Raw genomic sequence first — 17,890 nt, 5'->3', positions numbered from 1 at the left:
TCAGAGTTCAAAGCCAATAGGATATATAGAGAGAGAGAAAGATAAGAGGATATTTATCATGGGAATTAGCTTATGCACCTTAGAGACTAAGGAGTCCCATGATATACCATCTGCAAGCTGGAGAACCAGGCAAGAAAGTGGTATAACTGAGTTTGAAAGCAAGAAGGAGGTGGGTGCTGGTGTAAGTCCAGGAGTCTAAAGCTCAGCCATCTGAGGGCAGAAGGTGAATGTTCCAGCTCAAGAAAGGGAAAGAATTTGCCCTTCCCCTGCCATTGTGTTCCATTCAGGCCCTCAAAAGATTGGATGATATCCACACTGGTGAGGGTGGTTCTTCTTTATTTAACCTACTAGTTTAGGTGCTAATTTCTTCAGGAAACACCCTCACAGACACACCGAGAAATAATACTTTATCAGTTATCTGGGCATCCAATAGTCTAATCAGGTAAAATTAACCACCATGCTCATATTCTAGTAGGAAGGGAGAATGAGCGTTTGTAGCTCCAGGCTTCATGCACTCCCCAACCTCGTACCCAGATGTAAGGAAAATAGCATGTGAAATATAGGCTTAAGGCATAGAAAAATTTTCCATCATGTAAATATTTTGAGATAGTAGAATACACTCTATGTGATCCGAATCTAAATTCCCATTCAAAAACCCAAGGACCTTCTTAGCCCCTACTAGGTCTAACACTTTATGTTCCTAAGTAAAACTACTCCTATCAGAGGGATTGTGCTGGCTTCAACTCAATAATGGATGAGACCTCAGTGAGTAACTGGTGGATTTAGAAAAAGGAAAATAAAAAGGAGCATCTTTCTAATCGGCAGATCCATTTTCTCACTGTGTGAAGCACAAAACACACAAAACCATCGCTACTTGTAACAACTAGGAGAGTTTGCAGAGCGAAAGCTAATCCTCTCATGTGGAATATAAGCTTGGACACACAGACATCCATAACCTTTTATCTTGACTGAAAAGTCTTCCGTGTTTTTAAATGGCTCTGGGTCGTCTGAGGCTGAACACAGGCCTTAGGAGAAATTTAGCAGCTCCTGTGGCACTGGCTCTCCTGCCAGGCTTGGGAGTCTGCACTGAGTCAATGGGGGAGGCACAGGGAACACGGCATGAATATTTATAAGTGAAAATACATTAGGAGAGCTTAAAGAACCTCTATCCCCAGCCCTCCATGAGACAAAAGAAATGTCCAAGGGAGACAGCTGACTAGAATTTTTTAAGCTTCTGATATTTTTAAATCTATTATTTTTAAATGGCACCCCTTCTCCCAGCATCTGAAGGGAGCATTTCAAATATACATTGCCCCATCCCCTGCCTTTATCAGTTGTCCTCTTAGGGACCCTGTTGAGAAACTTTCTTTGCGTTTATCAGAACTAACTCTCCAAAGGGAAGCTAACAAAACTGGCATGTTTCAGAAATGCATATGCTGTCATTAAAATAGCTGTCCGTTCTCCCAGAGCGCCTCCCATAAAGGCATTTTAATTCTCTAAACAAAATGTAGTTCAGCCTTTATTCCGTAAAGCCAATTTGTTTATGTTTCCAAGTTCAATCACAATCTATTTGTAAAAACCTATTTAGAATCAGAGTCACATAGCCAGAAATGATCATGCTCTAATTTCCTTATTAAAGAGATTCTTGTTGCAGCTGGCAGCTTGATTTGACTGCTCCCAAGGTCTGGAGCGACATGTTCTTAACCTCATTTCCCGATTTTGTTCTTCATTTCTTTTGGATTTTTTTTTCCTGGCTCCCCAACCTACAAATATCAAACTAGAGAAGAGCAACTCCTGACATTGCTGCTAAGATGGGGGTGCAAGAAGAGACTGCCACCTTTTTACCTGTCAAGAACAGAACAAAATTGGGCTACTCATAATATGTGCAAGAAAAGAAAGAAATGTTCACAAAATACACCATGACGAGAGAGATGCTTTAGGATTTGTGTGAAAGGTTGATTATTTCAAAGGACTTGGAGGGATGATGTTTTCTGGATAATTGGATCAGAATTAAAGCAGAAAGCCAAGGCAGCATTCAAGAAAACTTTCTTGTTTCATATCCTTTTCCTAGCAAATTTTTCTTTATAAAACAGGTTAGTCGATCTTTCTGACATAGCAAGATATGTCTTTTCAAGATAATTTAAAAGTTCTCTAACGATACAAGGCCTTGAAGTATTTCCGTGTCTGCATCAGTTGGTGGAATCTTACTCATCCTTTCAGTGGAGATCAAATGATATTTTACGAAGCGTTGCCCAGCGTCTCACCATTTTCCTGATATAACACAACCATTTGTTTTCTATAGTATTATAGATTTCACTACTCCAAGCAAAAGATGCTATGAAAACAGCAAAGATGTTCCTATTTTGCTTTAATGGTGGTGAAAGTAATGTTATAAGGGTCATTCCTCAAATAGATTTTCAATTGCCCCAGACCTTGGCTACTGTCTTCCTCAAATTAAACCACATTGAGAAACAACACAGTCTACTAACAAGTCAGGGTCAAATAAATATGTGACATTTGTCCCTCAGCAGTGAACTTGTTTTCTGAGAGTCTGGGGTACAGATGATTAGGGGAAAATGACACATTTCAGATCTCAAAAATGGTGCTTTAATTTGAATTGGACAATTCTACCCCTCCTTAAAGACATATAATGGCTTCCATGATCATCCAAACTAGTACAATCTTTTCATTCATTCCTCCAAATATCTTTGGGATTCCTCATGTATCCTTTCCCTCACTTTTTATTCATCCCTCTATTCAAATGCCACCTACTTATTCATCCCTCTATTCAAATGCCACCTACTCCACAAATGCCTTCAAAATACATATTACTAATTACTCACCCAATGTTTATTTCTTTGCCCCCTTTTTTTCCTTACAAATTTATTGAAGGTATATATGTCCAATTTAAAACAGCCTTCCAGACTTCCATCAATCACAAATGGTCATACAACCCAGTATTGGCCAAGAGATGAAAAAGGAATTTACTGGACAGAACTTAGCAGGAAAATTTTTTCAGACACAATTCATCTGGCATGTTCTTTGAAACCTTAATCTTGTTCTTTGACTTTTCCCTTCTGGTCTAGGACCTAGACTTAGCATTTGGAAGGATAGCAAACATTTTACAATGTTATGGTCTGCATGCTGAGGATGATGAAACCTGGGTCCTTGGCAGCTTGACTAATTTGCCTCACCAGTCTTAATCTACCTAACTCTGATTTTCCATGGCATGAGAATAGTAAACTCCTTTCCTACTCAAGGCACCCTTTGACCCTTTGCTGAATTCTGTTTTGTCGGGTTTTGTTACTTTTGGCTACAGATCAACCATTACTGATATACCCTTCTTAACCAATAGAGAGGCTCATAGTAAATGTGCCTTGGCTCTTCCCTGACCAAACATAACTCCAACAACTCACCATCTATTATTAGGCTTCTCCAGAAAACTATATAGTGTTTTAAAAGGAACTGGCTTATGCAATTATGGAGGCTGACAAGTCCCAAGATATGTTGTCAAAAACTATAGACCTAGGAGGGTATGTATTTCCAGTCCAAGTCTGAAGGCCTGAGAACCATAAGAGCTGACAGAACAAGTTCCAGTCTGAAACAGGAAAAAGATAGACATTCCAGCTCAAGCAGTCTCTTGGTATTTGTTCTATGTGGGTCTTCAGTGGATTGGTTGAAGCCTGCCCCCATCAGGGAGGATAATCTGCAATGATCAATCTACTAGGTCAAGTGTTATCTCATCCGGAAACATCCTCAGAGACCTTCCCAGAATGATGATGTAGCATGTTGCTACAGTCCACGAAGACCTAAAATTAACCATCACAACCACCCTGCCACCTTCCCTTACATGAATCTTGACAGGCATTGTCAGAGAAACAGGCAATCTACATAAGTGAAATTCCTAGAGATTATCAAAGCCCTCTTATTTTAAACTATTTTTAGGATTGCCATATAAAATATTTTCATATGCTAAATCTACCAACCCTACCATTTTGTTTGGAAACTGTCTAAAATGTTTTACATGTGTTCCAGATATCTTGAACATTTTGTAATTTTAATATTTTCTGCATGTTCCTGTGATTACCACATTGTGTTTCTATACAGTGCTCTTTATTGAAACTTACTGATGTGTTTTCCCTATATTAAATCATTCCAATCTGCTAAGTTTGGGGAGTGTATATATATATATATATATATATATATATATATAATATGTATGTACATATACCAGCTGGCACTGCTTGACTGTTAGAATGCCTGTCCACAGCATCCTGACCCCTCTCTATTCAATTTACTCACTCTAATCTGTTTTTAATGTGGCGGTGTTAGAATTTTGTCTAAAAAGTAAAGATAAATTATCCTAAATAATTATTTGACAGACTAATTCATCAGTTAAAATGATGGACATTGTGATATATATTTTGACTCCTAGGAAAAAACATTTCTGGCTTCCTGGTTCTTGATTATATTTGGCTGTAATACCCATACATTCAAATGATCTCTCTTGGAGAGAGGTGCTGCTCCATGATGATGTCTCTTTAAATATATAAAATATCCTGTTTGTGTGTTCGCATGTGTGCACATCTTCACACACACGTACGTGCACAAACACACATTCAATAGTTATTTGATAGATTTTATACCCCTAAATTTTTATCTATCCGGGTGTTGCCTGTGCTAGTATTAAGCTCCTGGATGACAGGGAAACATTTTACCGAATTCACTTGACTCCTGAGCATTACCTATCAGTGGAGCTTAACCAGTGCTTTCTGTTAAATCCCTATGTGTTCTTATTTTTCAAGCAAGGACCCAAGGTTTGGAAGTACAGGCATAGCCAGGGAAATAGTTAGAAATACAAATCAAAAAGCCCTCCTCAGACCTACTGTATCAAAATCTGCATTTTCATAAGATCCCCAAGTGATGTTCCTACACCTATGGAAGTTTGGGAAACACAGGTTTACAGCAATGGTTTTCAAGCTTTATAGTGTCCCTCAGAACCATCTGGAAGGTTTGTTAAAACTCAGATTGCTGAGTCCACTTCCAGAATTTCTGATTCAGCAGATCTGTGGTGGAGTCTGGGAATTTGGCTTTCTAAGAGGTTCCCAGATGGTGCCAATACTGCTGGTCTTTGGACCATACTTTTGAGAACAGCTCTTTAAAAAAAAAAGAAAGAAAGAAAAAGAAAAAAAGGAAGATACCAGAATAGCAGAATTGGTAAAAAATCAGTGCCTCGATAACCAGAGATGTGGAGATTTAGTTTTTACTCTTCAAACTGTGTGACCTTGAGAAGGTTTTTTTTGTTCCATCTCTTTTTTTTTCTCTCTCATAGGTAAATAGACCATGTGAGATTCAAGCTGAGCACAGTGCCAGTCTTCTCAGGATCTGTTTACATGTCTACTCTCCCTCTTGCACCGTCAGCTCCTTGAAACGAAGAACCATATTTTAATTATCTTTTTATCCCTGATGAGACCATAGAAGTCTCTTGGTTGAAGTGGGTGCATAAAAGAGCAAATATAGAAATGAATCCAAGACATGAGGTAACAGTTGTGGAAGCATTTTTAAAATGAAAGCTATTTTTTATTATCATACCATGCTTCATACCTAGTTCTTTAAAGTTGCTAATAAACTATAGTACTTTTGTTTCAAGGACACTGAAAACAACATTAGCAAAAACTAACATGCATACGGTGATAATCATGGACTAGATGCAGCGAGTAATAATAGTTGGTGAAGAAGACATTCATGGAAGCATTCATGGAAGTTGTGACATCAGTAGGCATGCCTTGGTGTACCTGGGTAAATCAGGGATGGAGCAACGAAACGACTCAAGTGCAATCAGAAATTCTAGCAAACTGGCAGTCACCCTTCTGCTTATGGGTGGTGCTGCTGTTTGATTCAGTCAGAGGACACTGGGACAGAGAATTTTGCAGTCTTGAGCTTAGCAATTTAAGGTGAGCAGTAACAGAAGAGGCAGGGGAAGTACACACTTACCTGCATCCCTGCCCCCATCTGCACTGGGCTCTTGGTTCCTTACATGAATTCAAGGTGCCATTCCAAGGTCAAAGCCAGACCCAAGCTCTCTCTTATTCCCCAGATCCTGCTACTTCCAGGGGACTCAATCCACCCTAGAGTCCTGTGTTCCCAGGGGACCAGGTGCACATGGCAGGACCCTAGGAAAGTTTCCAACTTCTTTGTCATCTTGGAGAGCTTCCTTGTAGGCCAGAGACTTACCATGTCTAATGGAGATAAAAGCAAGCAGCAAACATTGCTGCCCATACTGAGAGAACACAACGTGCAGAGGCATGATTTGATCAATAGCTCTATATGTACGAATATGAGCAGCTGATTGTGATCAGGAACTGGCAACATCATGTTATTAAGAGGGAGTAGATGCCTTTGGTACTTGTGAACTCAAATCTGTTTCCTTAAGAAGTTTTGATTTTCCCTGCCGTGTGCATCTGTCACCTACTTGCTTGAATTGATTCTTTTTTTTAAAGAAAAAAAAAATCAACCTAGACCTAGGCTATAATTTGGGGGAGAGGGGTTAATTAATGCTTGGAAAGTAATTTGAGTTTCTGGGGCAAAAGGTATTAGCTGCCACTAAGTGTTACAACACAATTTTCCTAGTGTTTGTTAAGATTCTAAAGTGAAATAAAATTCAATTGGATTTGAAACACTACTGATGGGTGTTTACTTAATAAGTTAAAGAAAATAGCACATTAGAATCACTTAAGTACATGAATGTATTTGTATTATTAAACTATATCCCAACATATATGCAGAAGTTGTCGAAAAGGTTATAAAGCCCAGAAAAGTGGCTATCAGCTTCCTACCAAAAGATAATTGTAATGCTGGTTATGAGTACCTGAGAGGTATTCCAATTAAATTACCAGGAATCAGTACCTGGTGTTTTAGGTAATCTACGTGGAAAAGTTGAATATAGACACTGTTTGAATTTGCATTTCAAATCAGCAAAACTAAGAAACAGAACATTTCAGCAGAGCCAAATGTGGGTGTAGCAGACATAAACATCTATGTACTTATGTATGCAAATGAGTATAAACATTTGATAGGCTTCAAATTATTTTGAATGGCTTTTCCTTCTCTCTGATGACACTGAAATGTCACAATCTCAAAGCCCAAAGCTTCTCTGAAAGATGCTTAAGCACTTCCTCGCTGTATACTTATTCTAACAGGCTCAGTTAGCTGATTTCTAAACCTACAGCACATTATAAGCAAGAAATTAGATAATGATGTGAGACTGCTGTGGACAGATGCCCCGATCCCATAGAGAGTGACGTAGAAATGTCTGCCAGGTATTGGTTCGGCAGTTAATTCAGTCATAATGTTCACCCACAGACAATGCCTGTCCAGTTCAGTCAGTGGCTGGTGAGCTACCTCGCCAACACTCATGAGGCACATCCTTGCCATCTGCCTGGGTTCTGTTTATGATAACACCCTAGATTTGCAACCTGTTAGTAAACCTACTGTATAAGGACACACCCCGCCACATCATAGACTCAGTGGCACATGTTATGAATGCTCAAGAGCACTAACAAATTATTGAACAACCATTTTTCAAGTACCTGTTGGGTATGGCTCTGTGTCCTGCGGTTAGTGTTGATCTGATATGTGGGCTCTAGGTTCAAATTCTTGCTCCCCAGCCCACAGCTACTTAGATAACCCTCAACCAGTTCCTCATTCTTTCCAAGTCTGGGTTTCTCATCTGTAAAATGTGAATTATAATAGGCCCTAAGGGATTGCTAAAAGGATCACATGAGATAACATGAAAGTATTTAGCACATACATAAGGAGTGATCCAGCAAATGCTTAGAGGTAGAGGAAGCCTTGGCAGTCAATTAATCCTCGTACCTCTATTTATGTATTTATTTGGTACTGGAGATTGTACCCAGGAGTGCTTTACCACTGAGTTACATCCCCAGTGTTTTTTGTTGTTGTTGTTTTTTTGTTTTTGTTTTTTTGAGTCAGAGTCTCTTAAGCTGCTGAGGCTGACTTTGAACTTATGATCTTCCTGCCTCAATCTCCCCTAGAATTTCAGGCATGTGCCACCATGCCATGAATCACACCTTATTTTAAAAATGAGGAAAATGAGTACCAGAGTGGTTAAGTGTAAAAGCCTAATATTGGCAGAACAGGAAATTTGGTAAAAAGAAGAACAATGATGGCATACCTAGTTCATACCAGGAATATCACACCTACTATCATTTTTGATCCTCAAAAAGTTATGTGAGGTATTAGTTTCTCTGTTTTATGAGAGAAGATAGCTCAGAAAGGTCCAGAAACTGTATTCGGCCACACAGAATACGCTAGAACTGGGATGCAAACCTGGGTCTGCTTGACTCCTAAATCTATGTCCATTCCTTTCTACCATTCTGGCTCCACGTGGGAAGGAGAACTTCTGTTTCTTATGTAACTTGCTTTATATTGGGTATAAAAAAGACTTAAGACAAATCAGAACATGCCAGCACTATTATTACAGGAGAGATTTAATTGTACCATAGAGGTACCCATGGGCTATTCACATTTTAGTTGAAATCCCAATATTAAAATGTTTCTTTCCAGCAAAAGCAGATAAATATGGTTCTTTTCACAACCATAATGTGGCAGAGAATGCTAATAGAGGAGAAAGACACAGACAGGGCATGAAGGGCAGAGCTATGAGCAGACAGAGTCAAAGTGTCATGTAAACAAACCCAGAGAGAGGCATTTCTTGGCAATTAGAAGCAGGTATTTTGCAGAAAGTATTAGGGGAGCCAATCTCCATAGAAATCAGCAGACAAAAGACTGTATTTAAAGAGAAATATTAGAAATTACATCAGCAGAGAGGGAGGATAATCTTCAGATAGTGACAAAACCCTGTAAGCAGCCACCACCATTCCAGTGGAGGCTGCTGCTAGCAAAAACAGTGTAAGATCCACAGCAAGCATCAGCAGAATCTGTTAGCAGAGAAGTCTTGCCCTGTTAGTCATAAAAGAACTAGAAGTTTTCACTGGCCCACATGTTCCTACCATGTTTTCTTTGGGCTTGTAGTTTATCACATGGGATTTGAATTCAGACCACTGGGTTGGAAACCCAGCTTCACCAATTCCCAATGGTATGACCTTAGGCAAGTTACCTAATCTATGTACTTCAATTTCTTCATTTGTAAAATGGGTCAAAAAATTGTATTCACTCTATGGGATTATTGGAAGAATTAAATTAGTTCGTGCTGGATGTCAGTTGAAATAATTCCTGGCACCTGGAGAAAACTCAATAACTCTTAGTTATTATGACCTCATAGAATTGCTTAGATAATAAGATAGTATTCACCTGCAGCATATGGTAAAGACTCGGTAAATGGGTGACATTTTTTTATATATTATACATGCATTTATTTTTTTCAAATTGTTCTCAGTTGGAGGGTGTGCATCCTTGGCTGTTCCACTTCCTGCAAACTTCAGACCAGGGGCAGTGTCTGAGGCTTCTTCTTTCATTTTTTTTGGTGGTACTGGGGATCAAATCCAGTTGTGCTCTATCACTAAGTTATAACTCCAGCACTTTTTTATTTTTATTTTATTTTTATTTTTTTGCTTTTATTTTTTTATTGATTATTTAAAACATTACATAGCTCATGATATATCATCTTTCATACATTTGACTCAAATTGTGTTTTGAACTCCCATTTTCACCCCAAATACAGATTGCAGAATCACATCTGTTACATATTCACATTTTTACATAATGCCATATTAGTGACTGTTGTATTCTGCTACCTTTCCTATCCCCTACTATCCCCCCTCCCCTCCCCTCCCCTCCCATCTTCCCTCTCTACCTCCTCTACTGTTGTTCAATTCTCTCCCTTTTTTTCCCTCCCCCTTGCCCCTCATAACCTCTTATAATTTTATGTATCATTGAAGGTCCCCTACCATTTCCATATGCTTTCCCTTCTCTCTCCCTTTCTCTCCCCCCATTCGTCTTTGTTTACTGTAGTCTTTTCCTCATGCTCTTCCTTCCTGTTCTGTTCTTAGTTGCCCTCTTTATATCAAAGAAGACATTTGGCATTTGTTTTTTAGGGATTGGCTAGCTTCGCTTAGCATAATCTGCTCTAATGCCATCCATTTCCCTGCAAATTCTATGATTTCGTCATTTCTTAGTGCTGCATAATACTCCATTGTGTATAGATGCCACATTTTTTTATCCATTCATCTATTGAGGGGCATCTAGGTTGGTTCCACAGTCTAGCTATTGTGAATTGTGCCGCTATAATCATTGATGTGGCCGTATCCCTATAGTGCGCTCTTTTAAGGTCCTCAGGGAATAGTCCGAGAAGGGCAATAGCTGGGTCAAATGGTGGATCCATTCCCAGCTTTCCCAGGAATCTCCATACTGCTTTCCAAATTGGCCTCACCATTTTGCAGCCCTACCAGCAGTGTATAAGTGTACCCTTTTCCCACATCCCCGCCAATACTTATTGTTGTTTGACTTCATAATGGCTGCCAATCTTTCTGGAGTGAGATGATATCTTGGGGTGGTTTTGATTTGCATTTCTCTGATTGCTAGAGATGGTGAGCATTTTTTCATGTACTTGTTGATTGATTGTATGTCCTCCTCTGAGAAGTGTCTGTTCAGGTCCTTGGCCCATTTGTTGATTGGATTATTTGTTATCTTATTGTTTAATTTTTTGAGTTCTTTGTACATTCTGGATATTAGGGCTCTATCTGAGGTATGGGGGGTAAAAATTTGTTCCCAGGATGTAGGCTCTCTATTTACCTCTCTTATTGTTTCTCTTGCTGAGAAAAAACTTTTTAGTTTAAGTAAGTCCCATTTGTTGATTCTTGTTATTAACTCTTGCGTTATGGGTGTCCTATTAAGGAATTTGGAGCCCGACCCCACAATATGTAGATCGGAGCCAACTTTTTCTTCTATCAGACGCAGTGTCTCTGATTTGATATCTAGCTCCCTGATCCATTTTGAGTTAATTTTTGTGGATGGCGAGAAAAAGGGATTCAATTTCATTTTGTTGCATATGGATTTCCAATTTTCCCAGCACCATTTGTTGAAGATGCTATCCTTCCTCCATTGCATGCTTTTAGCCCCTTTATCAAATATAAGATAGTTGTAACTTTGTGGATTAGTCTCTGTGTCCTCTATTCTGTACCATTGGTCCACCTGCCTGTTTTGGTACCAGTACCATGCTGTTTTTGTTACTATTGCTTTGTAGTACAGTTTGACCTCTGGTATGGCTATACCTCCAGATTCACACTTCCTGCTTAGAATTGCTTTTGCTATTCTGGGTCGTTTGTTTTTCCATATGAATTTCATGATTGCTTTGTCTATTTCTACAAGAAATGCCGTTGGGATTTTGATTGGCATCGCATTAAACCTGTAGAGAACTTTGGGTAATATCGCCATTTTGATGATGTTAGTTCTGCCTATCCATGAACAGGGTACATTTTTCCATCTTCTGAGATCTTCTTCTATCTCTCTCTTTAGGGTTCTGTAGTTTTCATTGTATAAATCTTTCACCTCTTTTGTTAGGTTGATTCCCAAGTATCTTATTTTCTTTGAGGATATTGTGAATGGAGTGGTTTTCCTTATTTCCATTTCAGAGGTTTTGTTGCTGATATACAGGAATGCCTTTGATTTATGTGTGTTGATTTTATAACCTGCCACTTTGCTGAATTCATTTATTAACTCTAGCAGCTTCTTTGTAGACCCTTTTGGGTCTGTTAAGTATATTATCATGTCATCCGCAAATAGCGATAATTTAATTTCTTCTTTTCCTATTTTTATGCCTTTAATTTCTTTTGTCTGTCTAATTGCTCTGGCTAGTACTTCGAGAACTAAATTGAATAGAAGTGGTGATAGAGGGCATCCCTGTCTTGTTCCAGATTTTAGAGGGAATGCCTTCAGTTTTTCTCCGTTTAGGATGATGCTAGCCTGAGGTTTAGCATATATAGCTTTTACAATGTTGAGGTAAGTTCCTGTTATCCCTAGTTTTTCTAGTGTTTTGAACATAAAGGGATGCTGTACTTTGTCAAATGCTTTTTCTGCATCTATCGAGATGATCATATGGTTCTTGTCTTTAAGTCTGTTGGTGTGGTGAATAGCATTTATTGATTTCTGTATATTGAACCAGCCTTGCATCCCAGGGATGAATCCTACTTGATCATGGTGCACAAGTTTTTTGATATGTTTTTGTATTCGATTCGCCAGAATTTTATTGAGAATTTTTGCATCCAAGTTCATTAGAGATATTGGTCTGTAGTTTTCTTTCTTTGAAGTATCTTTGTCTGGTTTTGGGATCAAAGTGATGTTGGCCTCATAGAATGAATTTGGAAGAGCTCCTTCTTTTTCTATTTCTTGAAATAGCTTGAAAAGTATTGGTATTAATTCTTCTTTGAAGGTTTCGTAGAACTCCGCTGTATACCCATCCAGTCCAGGGCTTTTCTTGGTTGGTAGTCTTTTGATGGCTTCTTCTATTTCTTTCTTTGTTATTGGTCTGTTTAAATTGTGTGTGTCTTCCTGTCTCAATCTGGGCAAATCATATGCCTTAAGAAATTTATCAATATCTTCACTATCTTCTATTTTATTGGAATATAGGGTTTCAAAATACTTTCTAATTATCTTCTGTATTTCTGTAGTGTCTGTTGTGATATTGCCTTTTTCATCCAGTATGTTAGTAATTTGAGTTCTCTCTCTTCTTCTTTTCGTTAGCATGGCTAAGGGCTTGTCTATCATATTTATTTTTTCAAAGAACCAACTTTTAGTTTTATCAATTTTTTCAATGGTTTCTTTTGTTTCAATTTCGTTGATTTCTGCTCTAATTTTAATTATTTCTTGTCTTCTACTACATTTGCTGTTGTTTTGCTCTTCCTTTTCTAGGTTTTTGAGGTGTCGTGTGAGTTCATTTATTTGTTGGTTTTTTCTTTTTTTGAGGTAAGAACTCCAAGAAATGAATTTCCCTCTTAAAACTGCTTTCATTGTGTCCCATAGATTCCGGTATGTTGTGTCTGTATTATCATTTGACTCTAAGAATTTTTTCATCTCCTCCTTTATGTCTTCTATAACCCATTGATCATTCAGTAACATATTGTTCATTTTCCATGTGATGTAGGATTTTTCCTTCCTTCTTTTATCATTGATTTCCAATTTCATTCCATTATGATCAGATATGGTGCATAGTATTATCTCCACGCCTTTATATTTACTAAGAGTTGCTTTATGGCATAATATATGGTCTATCTTTGAGTAGGATCCATGTGCTGCTGAGAAGAATGTGTATCCACTTGATGATGGTTGATATATTCTATATATGTCGGTTAAGTCTAGGTTATTGATTGTGCTGTTGAGTTCTATAGTTTCTTTATTCAGTTTTTGTCTAGAGGATCTGTCTAATGGTGAGAGCGGTGTGTTGAAGTCACCCATAATTATTGTGTTGTGCTCTATTTGACTCTTGAACTTGAGGAGAGTTTGTTTTATGAACGTTGCAGCTCCATTGTTTGGTGCATACAAATTGATGATTGTTATGTCTTGTTGGTGGATGGTTCCTTTTAACAGTATATAGTGTCCTTCTTTATCCTTCTTGATTAACTTAGGTTTGAAGTTGATTTTATTCGATATGAGTATGGCCACTCCTGCTTGCTTCCGAGGGCCATGTGAGTGGTATGATATTTCCCAACCTTTTACCTTCAGCCTGTGTATGTCTTTTCCTATCATATGAGTCTCCTGAAGGCAGCATATTGTTGGATTTGTTTTTTTGATCCAGGTTACTAGCCTATGTCTCTTGATTGGTGAGTTTAGGCCATTAACATTTAAGGTTACAATTGAGATATGATTTGTACTTCCAGTCATGCTTCTTTATTTATTTATTTTAGTTTGGCTAGTTTTACTTTTTGGTTATTTTCCTCCCCCTTTACTGAGATACCTCCTGCTGTTAGTTTTGGGCACTATTTTTCAATTCCTCTTCTTGTAGTGTTTTGCTCAAAATGCTTTGCAGAGCTGGTTTTCTTGCTGCGAATTCTTTTAGCTTTTGTTTATCGTGAAAGATTTTAATTTCATTGTCAAATATGAAGCTCAATTTTGCTGGCTACAGTATTCTTGGTTGGAATCCATTATTTTTCAGTGTTTGAAATACATTGTTCCAGGATCTTCTCACTTTCAAAGTCTGTGATGAGAAATCAGTCGTTAACCTAATTGGTTTACCCCTGAATGTAATCTGCCTCTTTTCTCTCGTAGCTTTTAATATTCTCTCCTTGTTCTGTACGTGGCTATCTTCATAATTATACGTCTTGGAGTTGGTCTATTATGGTTTTGAATGTTTGGGGTCCTGTAGGCTTCCAGGATTTGGTAATACATTCCATCTTTCATCTCTGGGAAGTTTTCTAGAATTATTTCATTTAATATGCTGTCCTTTCCTTTGGTTTGAATCTCTGTGCCTTCTTCTATCCCTATGACTCTCAAATTTGGTTTTTTTATGACATCCCATATCTCTTGAATAGATTGCTCGTGGGATTTAAGCATCTTTTCTGTGTTGACTATATTCTTTTCAAGTTGATAAACCTTGTCTTCATTATCTGATGTTCTGACTTCTACTTGATCAAGTCTATTTGTAATATTCTCATTTGAGTTTTTAATTTGGCTTATAGTTTCCTGCAATTCTAGGATTATTGTTTGATTTTTTTTTTTAAGATCTCTATCTCCTGGTAGAGCTCGTTCTTTGCCATTTGAATTTGTTTGTTTAATTCATTTTCAAAATATACTTTTATTGCTTGGACTTGCTGTCTCATGTCTTCTCTAATATTCCTTTCCATTCGAGTTAGGTATACCTTGAGTTCTTTCCCTATCCCTGCTTCTGATGTTTCTATGTCCTCCTGTAGAATTGAGTTGTCTTGCATTGTTTGTAATCCTTTTTTCCCTTGTTTTCTCATGTTGTCCACGTTACTTTCCAGCTCTATTTGATTGTCGTGTTTCTGCTCTCTTCTATAGATTTGTTTTGTTTCTGTATTACTCTGATGTCTCTCCTTTGTGTTGTTAAACTATGCCTGCTAACGTGGATTCCGCTGGGAAGGAATTCCCACGTCCGAGCTCCAGTGATGACACTACTCTGCTATGACGGGCCCCAGTCTCCTTGCCGGGGTGTCCTAATGGGGGGGGGGTGTGACTGGACTGTCTCTGTTTGGTTTCAGCTCCCGGTCGCGGCAGGCGGGCGGTCTCCAGCCGCCCAGTATCACAGGCCACGGGCAGGTGATCAGTCGCCAGCGGGCAGGCGTTCTCCTACCGCCCAGTTACGCGGGCAGTGGGTGAACTGTCGCCGGCGGGCCTGCAGTTTCCAGCCGCCCAGTCGTGAGGGCCTTGCCTCTAGTCCCCTGGTTTCTCCTGCTAGTCTTGGTTTCTCCTGCTAGACCAGATTTCCTCTGAGTGATGGTTCTCGGCAGTTCAAACTGTACTCTGGGCCTGCCGTTTGTTGGGTGTGGAGGGTGGCTATTGGGAACCCCGGCACTCTATTGTTTTGTTTCCCTTGTGGGGGATAGAACTGTACCGCTTCCTTCCCCGTCTGAAAACCTGTACTCAGCCCGGGGGTCAGTGTGGGCTTGGCTGGCAGGATTCCACCATGTCGCAGCCACTTATCTCCCTGCTTGCTAGTTAATCCCTTCTCTGCGGTGCCACGCCTTCTGTAGCCGCGGGGCAGGCCGCGCAAATCAGACAGCCTGGATCTCCGGGGTCACACAGTTGGCTTTTGGGATCCCCGGCACTCTATGGTTTTGATTTTTTCTGCTTGCCCCTCCCCCAGCGCTGGCTAGACAGGTTTTGTTTTGGCTGCTGATGGGAGGGGGGGGTTGAAGGTCAGGTGCCTCTAGTTTTCCCTTAGTCTTTATGCAGGCTCACTCTGATACTCCCTCCCCTGGAAAGCCTAGGAGAGATTTTATGCGAAATCCCCCTGTGTATGGGGGCGGAGCTGAGTGACACACACCTGTTTTGTTGTTGCAATCTGTCGGAGAGTGGCGGTGGATACTTCAGCTTTCCAAGATGGTGGCTGCTGATTGCCTTAGTGGAGTGTCCCTTGTGGGGGATGGGACTGTACCACTCTCCTTCCCCGTCTCGGGTGACATTTATTTTATATTAGATATATTTATCCTGTGCAGTCTGATAGATGTTTATTCATCAAGTACTAGGTTAACCCATCCAGGAAAAGTTGTAGATACACACCTGACCTTGCAACTAAGATTCTAGTATACAGAATAGGCAACTGGGCAAGTGCCAACTCACCCCACCTATCTTAAAATATGCTGTTTTAAAAGGAGATCACATGCCTCCAATACAATCCACTGATCTGAGATTATGGTGGTGTTTCTTTTTCTGATGATACTGATAATTGAAGAACACCAAAAACAACCCAAAATTCAACCTTTTCTTCTGAGAAATCATATGACTTAAAGGCTATCACAGTACTCATATGATACCTGTGAGCATTTCCAAAATTCTCCCACCGAAATTAAGCACTGACCTACAGCTTCTTGGGAGAAAGGATCCTAAGAATATCAACAAAAGATGCTTCATCCTACAGAATCATAATTGATCCTAAGGAGCAAACCCCCCATCCACACACCCAAAAAAGAAAGAAAATAAAAGGAAAGTTTAGTATGGTAGAAAAAAAAATCAGGAAAACAGACTGACCATCTCTGCACCAGTCAGTTGAGGTTTAGAATGACTTTCTTCCACAGGCCACCCCTCTGACTGGTAATTTATAAGGTCTGCAACAAGTATGAAAGCAGCCACCAGGAAAAACTCATTAACCAAAATGTTATTCCCTCTGCTGCCTGACTAGAGATGGAGAATAGAGAAACAATGAGATCTCCTGAGAACGTAGAATAGGGGGTGCACCTGGGAAAGTCCAGGAGAAGAGTCAAGGTAAAATGGCGCCACCTTAATGGTAGAAGTACTGAAATGATCAAGAGGCAAAAGAAGATTTGACACTCAGGTCCATGATAAACAAAGTAATATGCAACTAGTTGGGTGACAACCTCTAGAAAGTCCCACCATCTCTTCAAAACGATGGAATTGTCAATCCAGAAGCTAAGCATTTATGATACTAAATAATCCAGTCTTAAAATGTCCACTGTGAGTCTTGTTTGCTTGTTTATTTTAAAGAAGCAGCTTTGTGTTTTCGGGCTTGTTTAAATACGTATGCAATTGCTCCGGCTATTTTGTGTGACACAGTCAATACCATTGAACCAAATTAAAGAGGAAGTGTCCTTGGTCAAACAACTTGTCGGATTTGAGTTGTGCACTTCCTCTTAGAGTCTTTATCACACAGGTAGAGACAGCAGTGTTGCCGGCCAGTCAGTCAGGCTAGCTCTTGAGTCCCTACAGAAGAGTCTGCAAAGTATAGTCTATCTCCAGTGAAAACTTAATTTAAAGCGCTACCAGATGACCAGCCTAGAGCCAGTCAACATGTCCCAAATACAGAGAACCTGGGGGCTGTGTGATTTTGGTTTGACTATCAGCCACTTTGATTCTTCCAGGCAGGAAAAGTTAAAGTGAAATCTATGCATACCCTTCTTTTGACATAATGAAGTACTTCATAAACTGAAAATCTCAGGACCCAATTATAAAAGCCAAATTGCTATTTTACTCACTAAGATAAATAGCTATGGGTCTCATCGATCTTGCCCTTTGTAATTTACCTTATCTCATAGATTCCTCTCAATAGGAAAGTATTTGTTCAATTTAGGAATTTGTTGCTTGCAAGTATCAGAAGCTCAATTTAACCCAAGAAAATAGGGAGGAATGGGGGTTGAAGGAATTAATGTAAGGTCACAGCACAGTTGTACTGCAATCTAGGAGAAGCTCAACAATCAGGCTTCAGGACAAGCAAAATTGACTC

General features: G+C 39.3%; 1 long non-coding RNA gene across 2 annotated transcripts in view; it reads left to right on the top strand.

Moving 5' to 3' along the window:
* Nucleotides 1–17,890, top strand: part of LOC308653910 — a 65,836-nt gene that overhangs the window by 15,976 nt on the left and 31,970 nt on the right. Inside the window, exon 2 of one of the 2 annotated variants that reach the window (XR_014023134.1) lies at nucleotides 5,333–5,540. The exons of the other annotated variant lie outside the window; for it this stretch is intronic. This is a non-coding gene — a long non-coding RNA (uncharacterized lncRNA). The remainder of the gene's footprint in view (nucleotides 1–5,332; nucleotides 5,541–17,890) is intronic. 2 annotated transcript variants of the gene reach the window in all.

Source organism: Spermophilus citellus (genome assembly GCF_964194105.1).
Source record: "Spermophilus citellus genome assembly, chromosome: 7".
NCBI classification, from domain to species: domain Eukaryota; kingdom Metazoa; phylum Chordata; class Mammalia; order Rodentia; family Sciuridae; genus Spermophilus; species Spermophilus citellus.
The sequence above is the reverse complement of the archived record's forward strand: the minus strand, read 5'-3'. Positions and strand labels throughout refer to the sequence as shown.